This window comes from Pseudophryne corroboree, chromosome 9, assembly GCF_028390025.1.
Source record: "Pseudophryne corroboree isolate aPseCor3 chromosome 9, aPseCor3.hap2, whole genome shotgun sequence".
NCBI lineage: Eukaryota > Metazoa > Chordata > Amphibia > Anura > Myobatrachidae > Pseudophryne > Pseudophryne corroboree.
Genome location: NC_086452.1, coordinates 465,872,709 through 465,892,186, shown reverse-complemented (window position 1 = coordinate 465,892,186; position 19,478 = coordinate 465,872,709).

Below are 19,478 nucleotides of genomic sequence, written 5' to 3'. Positions count from 1 at the left end.
AGCGGGGGACCTCTTGTCCAGCCAGTGGTTCTTGACGAAACATCCATTAGACAAGTCTGTGTATTAGCACTGAAAATATGTATACACAAGAGATGTTAGCTCTCAGGGCAAAAAGCTAATTTGAAGCCCCCCAAGCCCTCAATTTATCCCAGCGTAACATAAAATATTAATTCCTGGCCTGGCGGATGCCCCTCTCTTATCATGATAGTCATAGCCCTGCTTATGCATATTAATTAGCTCCATTCTATTTTTAATACAAACAAACTAATCCAGAGTGACTCTACTTACGGATTACAAACTTTATTTTCCCTTTCAACCAATCACCTCACTCAGGGGGTAATTCTGAGTTGTTCCCAGCAGGCACTTTGTTAGCAGTTGGGCAAAACCATGTGCACTGCAGGGGAGGCAGATGTAACATGTGCAGAGAGAGAGAGAGATTTGGGTGGGGTGAGTTCAATCTGCAATCTAAATTACAGTGTAAAAATAAAGCAGCCAGTATTTACCCTGCACAGAAACAAAATAACCCACCCAAATCTAACTCTCTCTGCACATGTTAAATCTGCCTCCCCTGCAGTGCACATGGTTTTGCCCAACTGCTAACAAAGGCCCTCATTCCGAGTTGATCGGTCGCAAGGCGATTTTAGCAGAGTTACACACGCTAAGCCGCTGCCTACTGGGAGTGAATCTTAGCTTCTTAAAATTGCGACCGATGTATTCGCAATATTGCGATTACTAACTACTTAGCAGTTTCAGAGTAGCTCCAGACTTACTCTGCCTGTGCGATCAGTTCAGTGCTTGTCGTTCCTGGTTGACGTCACAAACACACCCAGCGTTCGCCCAGGCACTCCCACCGTTTCCCCGGCCACTCCTGCGTTTTTTCCGGAAACGGTAGCGTTTTCAGCCACACGCCCCTGAAACGCCGTGTTTCCGCCCAGTAACACCCATTTCCTGTCAATCACATTACGATCGCCGGAGCGAAGAAAAAGCCGTGAGTAAAAATACTATCTTCATAGTAAAGTTACTTGGCGCAGTCGCAGTGCGAACATTGCGCATGCGTACTAAGCGGATTTTCACTGCGATGCGATGAAAAATACCGAGCGAACAACTCGGAATGAGGGCCAAAGTTCCTGCTGCGATCAACTCAGAATTACCCCCTCATTACCCCCTCAGTTATAAACTGACAACGCAAGGAAGACCCTGAAACCTCCACAATATACTCAACTAAAATCCAAATGTAAGTTAAGTAGCAGAATTTGCAATCCTTGTGAACGCATGCTGACCGCCCCCCCTCCCCCTCCCCCCCCTTGGTCAAGCAGAAATTGGGATCGCACCGCAATTTCTGCTTGAAGCCCGCCACCACTTTTCTGATCGCGGTGGATGTTGGGTGTAACATCACGCAGCCGCCCCGATTACGCCCCTGTCACACCCCCGTTCACGCCGCCATGCCCCACGTTTTGGTGCCACACCCCTGTAATGCTCCGACTCCACCTAGGAAGCGTAGCATTGCCACCCCCCTGCCCCGCGAAAGTCTCTGCCTTTTTGACAGGCAGAGGCGTTTGCATTTCCTTGCTTAGACTCTGAAGTTTTTGGATAAATGTCAGGATAGCGAAGAGCCTCGCACGGCTCGGAAACATGGCTGGTTAATAACACAGATTATCCATCAGATTGTTCCATGGCATATGCAAGGCAATGTGTGCATTTTGTGGGGCTGCTTGTAAGGACCCCAGCTGTACAGTCCATCCACTAATAGAACGCCTGTACCTGTCACCTGAGAACAGATTACGGCACAGGAAAAGCCGCTCTTTGTACGACATGTTCGTCTTGCAACTTGCTTTATTGTAGCAACAGAATTGCTTATCTTTCCAAGAAATTAAACACATAATTAACAGACTATTGCACCACAAGGCACTGGAACATCAATTAATCACTCCAAATGGAACCTTGTATGTCGCAGGGAAGAGCTGAAAGGAGAATGACTGCTCAAACATTACTTTTATTCATGCTGGCGGTTATCTGAAGCTCTCCAGCTGTTGTGCAATGACAAGTCCCGGTTTGCATTGACATCCAAAGGCAGGTCTTGCTGGGAATTGTAGTACAACTTCAGAACAGATATTATACTGAAGTCATTGGAACAGTATGTTCATAATAATGCGGAGATCAGTGGTTGCATCTATTATGAGGTAAGGGCATGCAGCGCACGAGTGTAGGTGCCCCATGCCCTCAATGGACTCCTCCCATTTTGGGGTGGCCTCTTGTGCATAGACCCGCTGCATTCATAAAATGACCTTGGTGACAATACTTAACTATATAGACTGTTTTAATGTTGGTTGTTCTTATTTTGTCTGTCATGTTATGAGGTAAAGTAAATCACTTGATAAACACAGCAAGATTCTGGAGAGCGGTAGAAGTGTGTCTTTACTAGCTGCAGTCAGGCTGAAACAAGGCTGCAGAGGTACTTCCTGTATAACATACACTTCCTGTATAAGTAGATGGCACTGATGCAACTTAACCCTTCCGCATACGGCATACAATTACATGTGTTGCAGAGTCTAAAAACAAAATTCTGAAGTCTTTTTTAATGGAAGATGTTGATGTTGGGAAAAGATGCCTGGGGGTGTTAGATGACGGCAGTTCTTCCTGATACAAACCTACACTCAAGTGCCCATGCTGATCTAACAATGGCATTACAGGGGTGCATCCATGAGCTCAGTGCAGACTGGAGGAATGTTACTGCCACGCTTGAAAAAGCTGTGTGAAACAGCGAAACGCGTTGGTGGAATAGCTGGACTCTGTCTCCTCATCTTGACATTAAAAGCCTGGAAGTCGGATATAGGAACCTTTCATCTGCGAATTGGACATCTGCATTAACGGACCTGAGCTTTCAATCAGACCAAGCAGCATCTTGAACCAAAGCTACATAGGTCATCTTTAAACAGCAGTTGGTAATATTCCATTCGCCCTTATTTGTTCCTGGACTGTGGCAGTACTATGGGGATGAACTGTTTCATTTGAGTACCAGCAAAAACTTGCATTTATCCTATATACCAAGTATATGGAACTTTTCAACTATTGCAGTGCTTAGATATGCCCTAATTCAAACATTTGTATTGTGTTTTAGTTATCTGTTGCAACAGTAATTTTTTAAACCAATTTATTAAAATTGTGATAAAATTATCATTTAGTTTTCCAGCGCCAATTTTTATTTGTGTTGTTCTAGTTGTGGGGCCTAACTAACCCTGTTTTATTGGCAGCTTTTTAGTTAAGCAGCTCAGGGTCAGCGCCAAAGGCATTACTTCGTAATCCATATTTCCAGGTTGGATACAGTGCTGGATACAGGACAGGTTGGATACAGTGCAGGTTGGATACTGTGTGAGTTGGATACAGTGCAGGTTGGATACAGTGCTGGATACAGGACAGGTTGGATACTGTGTGGGTTGGATACAGTGCAGTTTGGATACAGTGCTGGATACAGGACAGGTTGGATACAGTGCTGGTTGGATATTGTATGGGTTGGATACAGTGCTGGATACAGGACAGGTTGGATACTGCGTGGGATGGATACAGTGCTGGATACAGGACAGGTTGGATACAGTGCTGGTTGGATACTGTGTGGGTTGGATACAGTGCAGTTTGGATACAGTGCTGGATACAGGACAGGTTGGATACTGTGTGGGTTGGATACAATGCAGGTTTGATACTGTGCTGGATACAGGACAGATTGGATACAGTGCTGGTTGGATACTGTGCTAGATATAGGACAGGTTGGATACAGTGCTGGTTGGATACTGTGCTAGATATAGGACAGGTTGGATACAGTGCTGGTTGGATACTGTGTGGGTTGGATACAATGCAGGTTGTATACAGTGCTGGATACAGGACAGGTTGGATACAGTGCAGGTTGGATACAGTGCTGGATACAGGACAGGTTGGATACAGTGCTGGTTGGATATTGTGTGGGTTGGATACAGTGCTGGATACAGGACAGGTTGGATACAGTGCTGGTTGGATACTATGTGGGTTGAATACAAGACAGGTTGGATACAGTGCTGGATACAGGACAGGTTGGATACAGTGCTGGTTGAATACTGTGTGCGTTGGATACAGTGCAGGTTGAATACAGTGCTGGATACAGGACAGGTTGGATACAGTGCTGGATACAGGACAGGTTGGATACTGTGTGGGTTGGATACAGTGCAGGTTGGATACAGTGCTGGATACAGGACAGATTGGATACAGTGCTAGTTGGATACTTTGTGGGTTGGATACAGTGCAGGTTGAATACAGTGCTGGATACAGGACAGGTTGGATACAGTGCTAGATACAGGACAGGCTGGATACTGTGTGGGTTGGATACAGTGCAGGTTGGTTTCAGTGCTGGACACAGGACATGTTGGATACTGTGTGGGTTGGATACAGTGCTGGATACAGGACAGGTTGGATACAGTGCTGGTTGGATACTGCGTGGGATGGATACAGTGCTGGATATAGGACAGGTTGGAAAAAGTGCTGGATACAGGATAGGTTGGATACAGTGCTGGTTGGATACTGTGTGGGTTGGATACAGTGCTGGAAACAGGACAGGTTGGATACTATGCGGGTTGGATACTGTGTGGGTTGGATACAGTGCAGTTTGGATACAGTGCTGGATACAGGACAGGTTGGATACAGTGCTGGGTGGATACAGTGCAGGTTGGATACAGTGCTGGATACAGGACAGGTTGGATACAGTTCTGGTTGGATACTCTGTGGGTTGGATACAGTGCAGATTGGATACAGTGCTGTATACAGTACAGGTTGGATACTGTGTGGGTTGGATACAGTGCAGCTTGGATACAGTGCTGGATACAGGACAGGTTGGATACAGTGCTGGATACAGGACAGGTTGGATACAATGCAGGTTGGATACTGTGTGGGCTGGATATAGTGCAGGTTGGATACAGTGCTGGATACAGGACAGATTGGATACAGTGCTGGTTGGATACTGTGTGGGTTGGATACAGTGCAGGTTGGATACAGGACAGGTTGGATACAATGCAGGTTGGATACTGTGTGGGCTGGATATAGTGCAGGTTTGATACAGTGCTGGATACAGGACAGATTGGATACAGTGCTGGTTGGATACTGTGTGGGTTGGATACAGTGCAGGTTGGATACAGTGCCAGATACAGGACAGGTTGGATACAGTGCTGGTTGGATACTGTGTGGGTTGGATACAGTGCAGGTTGGATACAGTGCCAGATACAGGACAGGTTGGATACTGTGTGGGTTGGATATAGTGCAGGTTGGATACAGTGCTGGAAACAGGACAGGTTGGATACAGTGCTGGTTGGATACTGTGTGGGTTGGATGGAGTGCTGGATACAGGACAGGTTGGATACAGTGCTGGTTGGATACTGTGTAGGTTGGATACAGTGCTGGTTGGATACTGTGTGGGTTGGATACAGTGCCAGATACAGGACAGGTTAGAAACAGTGCTGGATACAGGACATGTTGGATGCAGTGCTGGTTCGATACTGTGTGGGTTGAATAGAGTGCTGGGTACAGGATAGGTTGGATACAGTGCTGGTTGGATACAGTGCAGGTTGTATGCAGTGCTGGATACAGGACAGGTTGGATACAGTGCTGGTTGGATACTGTGTGGGTTGGATAAAGTGCGTGTTGAATACAGTGCAGGATACACTGCGGATCAGATACAGTGCTGGATACATTGTTGGTTGGATACAGTGTGGGTTGGATACAGTGTGGGATGGATACAGTGTGGGATGGATATAGTGTGGGTTGGATACAGTGTGGGATGGATACAGTGTGGGATGGATACAGTGTGGGTTGGATACAGTGTGGGTTGGATACAGTGCAGTTTGGATACAGTGCTGGATACAGGACAGGTTGGATACTGTGTGGGTTGGATACAATGCAGGTTTGATACTGTGCTGGATACAGGACAGATTGGATACAGTGCTGGTTGGATACTGTGCTAGATATAGGACAGGTTGGATACAGTGCTGGTTGGATACTGTGCTAGATATAGGACAGGTTGGATACAGTGCTGGTTGGATACTGTGTGGGTTGGATACAATGCAGGTTGTATACAGTGCTGGATACAGGACAGGTTGGATACAGTGCAGGTTGGATACAGTGCTGGATACAGGACAGGTTGGATACAGTGCTGGTTGGATATTGTGTGGGTTGGATACAGTGCTGGATACAGGACAGGTTGGATACAGTGCTGGTTGGATACTATGTGGGTTGAATACAAGACAGGTTGGATACAGTGCTGGATACAGGACAGGTTGGATACAGTGCTGGTTGAATACTGTGTGCGTTGGATACAGTGCAGGTTGAATACAGTGCTGGATACAGGACAGGTTGGATACAGTGCTGGATACAGGACAGGTTGGATACTGTGTGGGTTGGATACAGTGCAGGTTGGATACAGTGCTGGATACAGGACAGATTGGATACAGTGCTAGTTGGATACTTTGTGGGTTGGATACAGTGCAGGTTGAATACAGTGCTGGATACAGGACAGGTTGGATACAGTGCTAGATACAGGACAGGCTGGATACTGTGTGGGTTGGATACAGTGCAGGTTGGTTTCAGTGCTGGACACAGGACAGGTTGGATACTGTGTTGGTTGGATACAGTGCTGGATACAGGACAGGTTGGATACAGTGCTGGTTGGATACTGCGTGGGATGGATACAGTGCTGGATATAGGACAGGTTGGATACAGTGCTGGATACAGGATAGGTTGGATACAGTGCTGGTTGGATACTGTGTGGGTTGGATACAGTGCTGGATACAGGACAGGTTGGATACTGTGCGGGTTGGATACTGTGTGGGTTGGATACAGTGCAGTTTGGATACAGTGCTGGATACAGGACAGGTTGGATACAGTGCTGGGTGGATACAGTGCAGGTTGGATACAGTGCTGGATACAGGACAGGCTGCATACAGTTCTGGTTGGATACTCTGTGGGTTGGATACAGTGCAGATTGGATACAGTGCTGTATACAGTACAGGTTGGATACTGTGTGGGTTGGATACAGTGCAGCTTGGATACAGTGCTGGATACAGGACAGGTTGGATACAGTGCTGGATACAGGACAGGTTGGATACAATGCAGGTTGGATACTGTGTGGGCTGGATATAGTGCAGGTTGGATACAGTGCTGGATACAGGACAGATTGGATACAGTGCTGGTTGGATACTGTGTGGGTTGGATACAGTGCAGGTTGGATACAGGACAGGTTGGATACAATGCAGGTTGGATACTGTGTGGGCTGTATATAGTGCAGGTTTGATACAGTGCTGGATACAGGACAGATTGGATACAGTGCTGGTTGGATACTGTGTGGGTTGGATACAGTGCAGGTTGGATACAGTGCCAGATACAGGACAGGTTGGATACAGTGCTGGTTGGATACTGTGTGGGTTGGATACAGTGCAGGTTGGATACAGTGCCAGATACAGGACAGGTTGGATACTGTGTGGGTTGGATATAGTGCAGGTTGGATACAGTGCTGGAAACAGGACAGGTTGGATACAGTGCTGGTTGGATACTGTGTGGGTTGGATGGAGTGCTGGATACAGGACAGGTTGGATACAGTGCTGGTTGGATACTGTGTAGGTTGGATACAGTGCTGGTTGGATACTGTGTGGGTTGGATACAGTGCCAGATACAGGACAGGTTAGAAACAGTGCTGGATACAGGACATGTTGGATGCAGTGCTGGTTCGATACTGTGTGGGTTGAATAGAGTGCTGGGTACAGGATAGGTTGGATACAGTGCTGGTTGGATACAGTGCAGGTTGTATGCAGTGCTGGATACAGGACAGGTTGGATACAGTGCTGGTTGGATACTGTGTGGGTTGGATAAAGTGCGTGTTGAATACAGTGCAGGATACACTGCGGATCAGATACAGTGCTGGATACATTGCTGGTTGGATACAGTGTGGGTTGGATACAGTGTGGGATGGATACAGTGTGGGATGGATATAGTGTGGGTTGGATACAGTGTGGGATGGATACAGTGTGGGATGGATACAGTGTGGGTTGGATACAGTGTGGGATGGATACAGTGTGGGATGGATACAGTGTGGGATGGATACAGTGTGGGTTGGATACAGTGTGGGTTGGATACAGTGTGGGATGGATACAGTGTGGGTTGGATACAGTGTGGGTTGGATACAGTGTGGGTTGGATACAGTGTGGGTTGGATACAGTGCAGGATACAGTGCAGGTTGGATACAGTGTGGGTTGGATACAGTGCAGGATACAGTGCAGGTTGGATACAGTGTGGGTTGGATACAGTGTGGGTTGGATACAGTGCAGGATACAGTGCAGGTTGGATACATTGCTGGTTGGATACAGTGTGGGTTGGATACAGTGCTGGTTGGATACATTGCTGGTTGGATACAGTGTGGGTTGGATACATTGCTGGTTGGATACAGTGTGGGATGGATACAGTGTGGGTTGGATACAGTGTGGGTTGGATACAGTGTGGGATGGATACAGTGTGGGTTGGATACAGTGTGGGTTGGATACAGTGTGGGTTGGATACAGTGTGGGATGGATATAGTGTAGGATAAGATGGCGAATGCTCCCAACAGTCATGCTCTGAAAATAATGTATATTCGGAGTTTGATGATTGAGGTCCCCATACCAGTGTGTGGGGACCCCGGGCCAGCTCGGGAGGGAAGGGTAAGCAGGAGATATTACAGTGACATGGAATCAGAGTGAAAGAATAGGGCTTTTCCCAAGCTGCTTCCAAACTTGTTTGTTTGATAGTACAGACAGAAAAATAACATAATGCATAGATGATCAGACAGGACCGTTATAGACAAGTTCACAACTTCACAGATATACAGAAATATAATGTGCAGACCACAGACACACTGATGCAGAGGTGGGCGCGCAGTGGCAATGTCATACGCACATGGCCGAAGTTGTTAGTATACGCATACCACGCGGCATCACACAGCACACGTCAGTGCCAGTTGTTACAACTCAGAGACACAGCACAGTGTCTGTGGATTTTAGTGGGTGCACATGGGGGGTGTTTAACAGTGGGGGGCAAAGCCGACACAGGCGTGCCACTAAAATGGGCTGCATCCAAAGATGCACAATCGCTCACACAGAAGGCCATACTCCAGTCATAGAGCTTGTGCAGGTATCGATGGTCGGGTCTGAAGACACTCCGAGATGGAAATGCATCGTCTCAAGGCGCTGCAAGCGGATTGTAGAAAATAGTCTGCAGCATTAGTATAAGATGCGTCTGACCGAGAATCAGCCCCTTGCTGTTGTATTACTTCTACAGGAATCAGCGACGTAGCGCGTTTAGCCCCTGATAGTGGATATGAGACTTATTACTACAAGATATGAGCAGGTTTGGTTCGTCGAGATCCGAACCCCCCGAACTTCACATATTTTACACGGGTCCGAGGCAGCCTCGGATCTTCCTGCCTTGCTCGGTTAACCCGAACACGGCCGAACGTCATCATCCCGCTGTCGGATTCTCGCGAGATTCATATTCTATATAAAGAGCTGCGCGTCGCCGCCATTTTCACTCGTGCATTGGAGATTGAACGGAGAGGACGTGGCTACGTTCTCTGCCTGAAAAGCTCTGTATCTGTGCTCAGTGTGCTGCAAATATCTGTGCTCAGTGTGCTGCAAATATCTACGTTCTCTGCCTGAAAAGCTCCATATCTGTGCTCAGTGTGCTGCAAATATCTGTGCTCAGTGTGCTGCAAATATATGTGCTCAGTGTGCTGCAAATATCTACGTTCTCTGCCTGAAAAGCTCCATATCTGTGCTCAGTGTGCTGCAAATATCTGTGCTCAGTGTGCTGCAAATATATGTGCTCAGTGTGCTGCAAATATCTACATTCTCTGCCTGAAAAGCTCCATATCTGTGCTCAGTGTGCTGCAAATATATGTGCTCAGTGTGCTGCAAATATCTATGTTCTCTGCCTGAAAAGCTCCATATCTGTGCTCAGTGTGCTGCAAATATCTGTGCTCAGTGTGCTGCAAATATATGTGCTCGGTGTGCTGCAAATATCTACGTTCTCTGCCTGAAAAGCTCCATATCTGTGCTCAGTGTGCTGCAAATATATGTGCTCAGTGTGCTGCAAATATCTATGTTCTCTGCCTGAAAAGCTCCATATCTGTGCTCAGTGTGCTGCAAATATATGTGCTCAGTGTGCTGCAAATATCTATGTTCTCTGTCTGAAAAGCTCCATATCTGTGCTCAGTGTGCTGCAAATATCTGTGCTCAGTGTGCTGCAAATATCTGTGCTCAGTGTGGTGCATTTTGGTGACCAACAGTATATAGTTGTACAGTACAGTAGGCCATTGCTGTATCTTGCAGCTCTGTGTCACTGCAAGTATCCATTCCATATCTGTGCTGCATTTTTGTGAGCAGTATATATAGTAGTACAGTGCAGCATTTTGGTGACCAACAGTATATAGTTGTACAGTACAGTAGGCCATTGCTGTATCTTGCAGCTCTGTGTCACTGCAAGTAACCATTCCATATCTGTGCTGCATTTTTGTGAGCAGTATATATAGTAGTACAGTGCAGCATTTTGGTGACCAACAGTATATAGTTTTACAGTACAGTAGGCCATTGCTATTGACATAATAATATTACTGGCATATAATTCCACAGATTAAAAAATGGAGAACAAAAATGTGGAGGGTAAAATAGGGAAAAATCAAGATCCACTTCCACCTCGTGCTGAAGCTGCTGCCACTAGTCATGGCAGAGACGATTCAATGCCATCAACATCGTCTGCCAAGGCCGATGCCCAATGTCACAGTAGAGAGCATGTAAAATCCGAAAAACTAAAGTTCAGTAAAATGACCCAAAAATCTAAATTAAAAGCATCTGATGAGAAGCGTAAACTTGCCAATATGCCATTTACGACACGGAGTGGCAAGGAACGGCTGAGGCCCTGGCCTATGTTCATGGCTAGTGGTTCAGCTTCACATGAGGATGGAAGCACTCATCCTCCCACTAGAAAACTGAAAAGAGTAAAGATGGCAAAAGCACAGCAAAGAACTGTGCGTTCTTCTAAATCACAAATACCCAAGGAGAGTCCAATTGTGTCGGTTGCGATGCCTGACCTTCCCAACCCTGGACGGGAAGAGGTGGCTCCTTCCACCATTTGCACGCCCCCTGGAAAAGCTGGAAGGAGCACTCACAGTCCAGTTCCTGATAGTCAAATTGAAGATGTCACTGTTGAAGTACACCAGGATGAGGATATGGGTGTCGCTGGTGCTGAGTAGGAAATTGACAAGGAGCATTCTGATGGTGAGGTGGTTTGTTTAAGTCAGGCACCCGGGGAGACACCTGTTGTCTGTGGGATGAATATGGCCATTGACATGCCTGGTCAAAGTACAAAAAAAATCACCTCTTCGGTGTGGAATTATTTTAACAGAAATGCGGACAACAGGTGTGAAGCCGTGTGTTGCCTTTGTCAAGCTGTAATAAGTAGGGGTAAGGACGTTAACCACCTCGGAACATCCTCACTTATATGTCACCTGAAGCGCATTCATCAGAAGTCATTGACAAGTTCAAAAACTTTGGGTGACAGCGGAAGCAGTCCACTGACATCTAAATTCCTTCCTCTTGTACCCAAGCTCCTGCAAACCACACCATCAACTCCCTCAGTGTCAATTTCCTCCTTAGACAGGAACGCCAATAGTCCTGCAGGCCATGTCACTGTCAAGTCTGACGAGTCCTCTCCTGCCTGGGATTCCTCCGATGCATCCTTGAATGTAACTCCTACTGCTGCTGGTGCTGCTGTTGTTGCTGCTGGGAGTCGATCGTCATCCCAGAGGGGAAGTCGGAAGACCACTTGTACTACTTCCAGTAAGCAATTGACTGTCCAACAGTCCTTTGCGAGGAAGATGAAATATCACAGCAGTCATCCTGCTGCAAAGCGGATAACTCAGGCCTTGGAAGCTGTGTTGGAGTTAGACGTGTGTCCGGTATCCACCATTAATTCACAGGGACTTAGAGAATTTCTTGAGGTAGTGTGTCCCTGGTACCAAATCCCATCTAGGTTCCACTTCTCTAGGCAGGCGATACCGAGAATGTACACAGATGTCAGAAAAAGACTCAAGAGTGTCCTAAAAAATGCAGTTGTACCCAATGTCCACTTAACCAAGGACATGTGGACAAGTGGAGCAGGGCAGACTCAGGACTATATGACTGTGACAGCCCACTGGGTAGATGTATTGCCTCCCGCAGCAACAACAGCAGCAGCAGCAGCGGCACCAGTAGCAGCATCTCGCAAACGCCAACTCGTTCCTAGGCAGACTACGCTTTGTATCACCGCTTTCCAGAATACGCACACAGCTGACAACCTCCTACGGAAACTGAGGAATATCATCGCAGATTGACTTAACCCAATTGGACTCTCCTGGGGTTTTGTGGCATCGGACAACGCCATCAATATTGTGCGTGCATTACATGTGGGCAAATTCCAGCACGTCCCATGTTTTGCACATACAATGAATTTGGTGGAGCAGAATTTTGTAAAAAATGACAGGGGCGTGCAAGAGATGCTGTCGTGGCCCCAAGAATTGCGGGCCACTTTCGGCATTCAGCCACCGCGTACCAGCAAACACGCCTGAACCTGCCCCGCCATCAGCTGAAGCAAGAGGTGGTAACGAGGTGGAATTCAACCCTCTATATGCTTCAGAGGATGGAGTAGCAGCAAAAGGCCATTCAAGCCTATACATCTGCCTACGATATAGGCAAAGGAGGGGAAATGCACCTGACTAAAGCGCAGTGGAGAATGATTTCAACGTTGTGCAAGGTTCTGCAACCCTTTGAACTTGCCTCACATGAAGTCAGTTCAGACACTGCCAGCCTGAGTCAGGTCATTCCCCTCATCAGGATTTTGCAGAAGCAGCTGGAGAGATTGAAGGAGGAGCTAAGACGGAGCGATTCCGCTAGGCATGTGGGACTTGTGGATGGAGCCCTTAATTCGCTTAACCAGGATTTACGGGTGGTCAATCTGTTGAAATCAGAGCACTACATTTTGGCCACCATGCTCGATCCTAGGTTTAAAGCCTACGTTGTGTCTCTTTTTCCTGCAGACACAAGTCTGCAGAGGTTCAAAGACCTGCTGGTGAGACACTTGTCAACTCAAGTGGAACGTGACACGTCAACAGCTCCTCCTTCACATTCTACCACAACTGGGGCTGCGAGGAAAAGTCTAAGAATTCCGAGCCCACCCGCTGGCGGTGATGCAGGGCAGTCTGGAGCGAGTGCTGACATCTGGTCTGGACTGAAGGACCTGGCAACGATTACTGACATGTCGTCTACTGTCACTGCATATGATTCTGTCACCACTGAAAGAATGGTGGAGGATTATATGAGTGACAGCATCCAAGTAGGCACGTCAGACAGTCCGTACGTATACTGGCAGGAAAAAGAGGCAATTTGGAGGCCCTTGCACAAACTGGCTTTATTTTACCTAAGTTGCCCCCCCTCCAGTGTGTACTCCGACAGAGTGTTTAGTGCAGCCGCTCACCTTGTCAGCGATCGGCGTACGAGGTTACTTCCAGAAAATGTGGAGAAGATGATGTTCATCAAAATGAATTATAATCAATTCCTCCGTGGAGACATTCACCATCAATTGCCTCCAGAAAGTACACAGGGACCTGAGATGGTGGATTCCAGTGGGGACGAATTAATACTCTGTGAGGAGGGTGATGTACACAGTGAAAGGAATGAGGAATCGGAGGATGATGATGAGGTGGACATCTTGCCTCTGTAGAGCCAGTTTGAGCAAGGAGAGATTGATTGCTTCTTTTTTTGGTGGGGGCCCAAACCAACCAGTCATTTCAGCCACAGTCGTGTCGCTGAAATGATGGGTTTGTTAAAGTGTGCATGTCCTGTTTATACAACATAAAGGTGGGTGGGAGGGCCAAAGGACAATTCCATCTTGCACCTCTTTTTTTTTATTTTTTATTTATCTTTGCATCATGTGATGTTTGGGGCCAATTTTTTTAAGTGCCATCCTGTCTGACACTGCAGTGCCACTCCTAGATGGGCCAGGTGTTTGTGCCGCCCACTTGGGTCGCTTAGCTTAGTCATCCAGCGACCTCGGTGCAAATTTTAGGACTAAAAATAATATTGTGAGGTGTGAGGTGTTCAGAGTAGACTGGAAATGAGTGGAAAATATGGTTATTGAGGTTAATAATACTATAGGATCAAAATTACCCCAAAATTCTATGATTTAAGCTGTTTTTGAGGTGTTTTTGAAAAAAGAAAACCCGAATCCAAAACACACCCGAATACGACAAAAAAATTTCAGGGAGATTTTGCCAAAACGCGTCCGAATCCAAAACACCGCCGCGGAACCGAATCCAAAACCAAAACACAAAAACCCGAAAAATTTCCGGTGCACATCTCTAATTACTACAAAGATTATTTATTTGAAATTGAATTTTTTTTAACTCTGGTTCCTCACAGGGGGAATTTATCATCGTATTACATGACTCAGAGTCTGCTGATTTACACGCAACACTATATTAATTGTGTTTTTAAGAGGAATGAGTCGTTCAGTGGGCGATAAGAAATGAATAATGTAATTGGTGTGGGGATTCATGGCTTGAGCAGTGCTTTCTGCTAATTAACTATACTGCACACTGCCTTTCCATTGTCTGCAAATAACGAAGGGTAAATGCCATATTTATAGATATTGCAAACGTGTCCCCTATTCTTGCATCAGTGGGGGTCATTCCGAGTTGATTGCTCGCTATGCTACTTTTTTCAGCGCTGCGATCAGATAGTCGCCGCCTATGGGGGAGTGTATTTAAGCATTGCAAGTGTGCGAATGCATGTGCAGCCGAGCGGTACAAAAAAGTTTTGTGCAGTTTCTGAGTTGTCCAGAACTTACTCAGCCGCTGCGATCACTTCAGCCTTTTCGGGCCCAGAATTGAAGTCAGACACCCGCCCTGCAAATGCTTGGATACGCCTGCATTTTTCCAACCACTCCCAGAAAAGGTCAGTTTCCACCCACAAACGCCTTCTTCCTGTCAATCTCCTTGAGATCGGCTATACGAATGGATTCTTCGTTAAATCCATCGCTCATCAGCAATCCACTGTGTACCCGTACCAGTGCCGTTTCTAGCGGCGGGCGCGCCGTGCAACCGCACGGGGCGCCCGCTGCGGCACTTTGTGACTCCTTATCTTCTCTCCTTCCTCTCCCCGAGCGCTCCTGCTCGGGGGGGCGGAGTTTCGCGGAATGACGCGTTTGCGTCGTGACGTCACGACGCAAATGCGTCATTCCGCGAAGCCCTGCCCCCCGAGCAGGAGCGCTCGGGGAGAGGGAGGAGAGGAGATAAGCCTGGAAGGAGGAGGCGGCCAGCGCGAGGGACGTGAGTCGGCGGGACCCGAAGAGCGGGAAGATGTAAGTATTATCTCTCTCTCTCTCTCTCTCTCTCTCTCTCTCTCTCTCTCTCTCTCCCCCTTCCCCCCCCCACTTGACACCTGCCTGCCGCACTGTGTAAAATGGGGGCACCTGCCTGCGTACTGTGTAAAATGGGGATATCTGCCTGCCGCACTGTGTAAAATGGGGGCACCTGCCTGCCGCACTGTGTAAAATGGGGGCACCTGCCTGTGTACTGTGTAAAATGGGGATACCTGCCTGCCGCACTGTGTAAAATGGGGGCACCTGCCTGCCGCACTGTGTAAAATGGGGGCACCTACCTGCGTACTGTGTAAAATGGGGATATCTGCCTGCCGTACTGTGTAAAATGGGGATACCTGCCTGCCGCACTGTGTAAAATGGGGATACCAGCCTGCCGCACTGTGTAAAATGGGGGCACCTGCCTGCGTACTGTGTAAAATGGGGATATCTGCCTGCCGTACTGTGTAAAATGGGGATACCTGCCTGCCGCACTGTGTAAAATGGGGGCACCTGCCTGCATACTGTGTAAAATGGGGATATTTGCCTGCCGTACTGTGTAAAATGGGGATATCTGCCTGCCGCACTGTGTAAAATGGGGGCACCTGCCTGCCGCACTGTGTAAAATGGGGGCACCTGCCTGCGTACTGTGTAAAATGGGGATATCTGCCTGCCGTACTGTGTAAAATAGGGATACCTTCCTGCCGCACTGTGTAAAATGGAGGCACGTGCCTGCCACGCTGTGTAAAATGGGGATACCTGCCTGCCGTACTGTGTAAAATGGGGATACCTGCCTGCCGCACTGTCTAAAATGGGGACACCTGCCTGCCGCGCTGTGTAAAATGGGGACACCTGCCTGCCGCGCTGTGTAATATGGGGACACTTGCCTGCTGTAATGTGTAAAAAGGGGATTTTTTTTTTTTATTCCCTGTGGTGGGTGTGATGATATCATACGAGGCCGCGCCCACTTTAATGAGACCACGCCCATTTTAATCAGGCCACACACCCTTGTCGGGAGCGCGCGCGCCTTGGGCGCGCGCATGCTTTTTATTTTTATGGCTATATGGGGGGGCACTCAATTTTTTTTTATAGCAATAGGGGGGTGGGGCGCATTTTGAAATCTCGCACTGGGAGCCAAATTGTCTAGAAACGGCCCTGACCCGTACGACGCGGTGTATACGCATGCGCAATTCGGACCTGATTGCAGCGCAGCGAAAAAACCTAGCGTGTGACCAGGTCGGAATGACCCCCTGTGTCGGCCCATATGCACTGATCTGTAACTGGAACAATTCCAAATACTCAACATTATTTCCAAATCCCTCAAAACACTCATGCGTGCACACATCTATATATATATATATATATATATATATATATATTAGTGATGTGCACTGGAAATTTTTTGGGTTTTGTGTTTTGGTTTTGGATTCGGTTCCGCGGCCGTGTTTTGGATTCGGACACGTTTTAGCAAAACCTCCCTGAAAATTTTTTGTCGGATTCGGGTGTGTTTTGGATTTGGGTGTTTTTTTTACAAAAAACCCTCAAAAACAGCTTAAATCATAGAATTTGGGGGTCATTTTGATCCCATAGTATTATTAACCTCAATAACCATAATTTACACTCATTTTCAGTCTATTCTGAACACCTCACACCTCACAATATTATTTTTAGTCCTAAAATTTGCACCGAGGTCACTGGATGACTAAGCTAAGCGACCCAAGTGGCCAACACAAACACATGGCCCATTTAGGAGTGGCACTGCAGTGTCAGACAGGATGGCATATTTAAAAAATAGTCCCCAAACAGCACATGATGCAAAGAAAAAAGAGGCGCAATGAGGTAGCTGTGTGACTAAGCTAAGCGACCCAAGTGGCCGACACAAACACCTGGCCCATCTAGGAGTGGCACTGCAGTGTCAGACAGGATGGCAGATTTAAAAAATAGTCCCCAAACAGCACATGATGCAAAGAAAAAAAGAGGCGCAATGAGGTAGCTGTGTGACTAAGCTAAGCAACCCAAGTGGCCGACACAAACACCTGGCCCATCTAGGGGTGGCACTGCAGTGTCAGACAGGATGGCAGATTTAAAAAATAGTCCCCAAACAGCACATGATGCAAAGAAAAAAAGAGGCGCAATGAGGTAGCTGTGTGACTAAGCTAAGCGACCCAAGTGGCCGACACAAACACCTGGCACATCTAGGAGTGGCACTGCAGTGTCAGACAGGATGGCAGATTTAAAAAATAGTCCCCAAACAGCACATGATGCAAAGAAAAAAAGAGGCGCAATGAGGCAGCAGTGTGACTAAGCTTAGCGACCCAAATGGCCGACACAAACACCTGGCCCATCTAGGAGTGGCACTGCAGTGTCAGACAGGATGGCAGATTTAAAAAATAGTCCCCAAACAGCACATGATGCAAAGAAAAAAAGAGGCACAATGAGGTAGCTGTGTGACTAAGCTAAGCGACCAAAGTGGCCGACACAAACACCTGGCCCATCTAGGAGTGGCACTGCAGTGTCAGACAGGATGGCAGATTAAAAAAATAGTCCCCAAACAGCACATGATGCAAAGAAAAAAAGAGGCGCAATGAGGTAGCTATGTGACTAAGCTAAGCGGCCCAAGTGGCCGACACAAACACCTGGCCCATCTAGGAGTGGCACTGCAGTGTCAGACAGGATGGCAGATTTAAAAAATAGTCCCCAAACAGCACATGATGCAAAGAAAAAAAGAGGCGCAATGAGGTAGCTGTGTGACTAAGCTAAGCGACCAAAGTGGCCGACACAAACACCTGGCCCATCTAGGAGTGGCACTGCAGTGTCAGACAGGATGGCAGATTTAAAAAATAGTCCCCAAACAGCACATGATGCAAAGAAAAAAAGAGGCGCAATGAGGTAGCTATGTGACTAAGCTAAGCGACCCAAGTGGCCGACACAAACACCTGGCCCATCTAGGAGTGGCACTGCAGTGTCAGACAGGATGGCAGATTTAAAAAATAGTCCTCAAACAGCACATGATGCAAAGAAATAAAGAGGTGCACCAAGGTCGCTGGATGGCTAAGCTAAGCGACACAAGTGGCCGTCACAAACACCTGGCCCATCTAGGAGTGGCACTGCAGTGTCAGACAGGATGGCAGATTTAAAAAATAGTCCCCAAACAGCACATGATGCAAAGAAAAAAAGAGGCGCAATGAGGTAGCTATGTGACTAAGCTAAGCGGCCCAAGTGGCCGACACAAACACCTGGCCCATCTAGGAGTGGCACTGCAGTGTCAGACAGGATGGCAGATTTAAAAAATAGCCCCCAAACAGCACATAATGCAAAGAAAAAAAGAGGCGCAATGAGGTAGCTGTGTGACTAAGCTAAGCGACCAAAGTGGCCGACACAAACACCTGGCCCATCTAGGAGTGGCACTGCAGTGTCAGACAGGATGGCAGATTTAAAAAATAGTCCCCAAACAGCACATGATGCAAAGAAAAAAAGAGGCGCAATGAGGTAGCTATGTGACTAAGCTAAGCGACCCAAGTGGCCGACACAAACACCTGGCCCATCTAGGAGTGGCACTGCAGTGTCAGACAGGATGGCAGATTTAAAAAATAGTCCTCAATCAGCACATGATGCAAAGAAATAAAGAGGTGCACCAAGGTCGCTGGATGGCTAAGCTAAGCGGCCCAAGTGGCCGACACAAACACCTGGCCCATCTAGGAGTGGCACTGCAGTGTCAGACAGGATGGCAGATTTAAAAAATAGTCCCCAAACAGCACATGATGCAAAGAAAAAAAGAGGCGCAATGAGGTAGCTGTGTGACTAAGCTAAGCGACCAAAGTGGCCGACACAAACACCTGGCCCATCTAGGAGTGGCACTGCAGTGTCAGACAGGATGGCAGATTTAAAAAATAGTCCCCAAACAGCACATGATGCAAAGAAAAAAAGAGGCGCAATGAGGTAGCTATGTGACTAAGCTAAGCGACCCAAGTGGCCGACACAAACACCTGGCCCATCTAGGAGTGGCACTGCAGTGTCAGACAGGATGGCAGATTTAAAAAATAGTCCTCAAA